A 1,278-nucleotide genomic window follows, 5' to 3' on the forward strand; every position below is an offset into this window, starting at 1 on the left:
CTGGGTTTATATACTAAAAAAGAGGGCGCATAGAACAGACTAGAGTTGCCAGGAAAAGTCATGATCCTTCTAGAAACTCATTACGTGTTACCAGAGTCACGTGACTTCCGCTGTCGTAACAATATCTACATTTCGAATACATGTTTCAGATATGATAGTCGTGGTTAGTTTTTAACTGTAGAAAATTTGGGATTTTCTTGATTTTACATTTTCCTTGGTCTGTGTTAATGGTTGTGAAACGTTAGGCTTGAACAAGAGAAGGAAATTAATATGACATGATTCTCGTTTTTTTGTGGCTCAGCTGTGCTCCATGATACAACTGCGTTAAGGTGTTCGATAGGATAGAGAAATTTAGCTCTATTGTTTTAAAAAAATGTCCCCAGTGTTCTAATTCTATTCAAGGATATTAAGCGCTCATTACTGTCCAAACTGACAAGTTTAGTTCTAAGTGCTTATTATTTACTAATGTGAAAATTTTACGTTTATTTTTGTTGTAAATATTACAGACTTGAAGTTTTTATTTATTTTTCAATTAAGAACATATTTTCTTTGCAGTATGCCAGGATAATAGTAGTACAGAGATTTATAGAGAGTTTTGTTTTCATGCAAATAATATTTAATAATACTTGTCATTCATTCTTTCCCCCCTAAATATTCATGTAAAGCCAAGTAAAAACAAACAAACAAAAAGCAACAACATATATCAAGCGTCCGGAGTTTCAAAAAAAAAAAAAAAGGAAAGAAGAGGTCCTGTTTTTTTTATGACCTCTTTGAAAGAAAGTATGCACCTTTTTTTCATGATTGTTGCATATTTTCAAAGGGTCCACATCAAACATAAGATTTCTTTGTTTCATTTTTCATCAAAACGATACAGAATTTATGACAAATACAGAAAACGGGCAAAATGAATCAATTGTGTTCATCTAATTTTCTATTCAGAAGTTTTCTTCGTATGATCGAAAAACGATAATTTAAGAAAAAGATAAAAAAATTGCCAAAAAAAGTTGGGGGAAACGGCTGCAAAAAAAAAAAAAAGAAGTGGGCGGGGGACGCTAAAAATGTACTTATTTTCATTTTTTTATTTGTCCTAATTTGAATGTAATATACAAGCAACGAATTTTCTCCGCTAGGTGTTGAAAACGTATCAGAAAAATTTTGAATGTGGAGAAAAATGCGTTATATAGTGTTTGTTTGTTTGTTTTGAATTTCGCGCAAAGCTACACGAGGGCTATCTGCCCTAGCCGTCCCTAATTTATTAGTGTAGGACTAGAGGGAAGG

General features: G+C 32.4%; 1 protein-coding gene across 1 annotated transcript in view; it reads left to right on the forward strand.

Annotated features, from left to right (window-relative positions):
* Positions 1-1,278, forward strand: part of LOC106473561 — an 8,197-nt gene that overhangs the window by 3,884 nt on the left and 3,035 nt on the right. The gene's annotated exons all lie outside the window — the stretch shown is intronic.

This window comes from Limulus polyphemus, unplaced genomic scaffold (assembly GCF_000517525.1).
Source record: "Limulus polyphemus unplaced genomic scaffold, Limulus_polyphemus-2.1.2 Scaffold6275, whole genome shotgun sequence".
NCBI classification, from domain to species: Eukaryota; Metazoa; Arthropoda; class Merostomata; order Xiphosura; family Limulidae; genus Limulus; species Limulus polyphemus.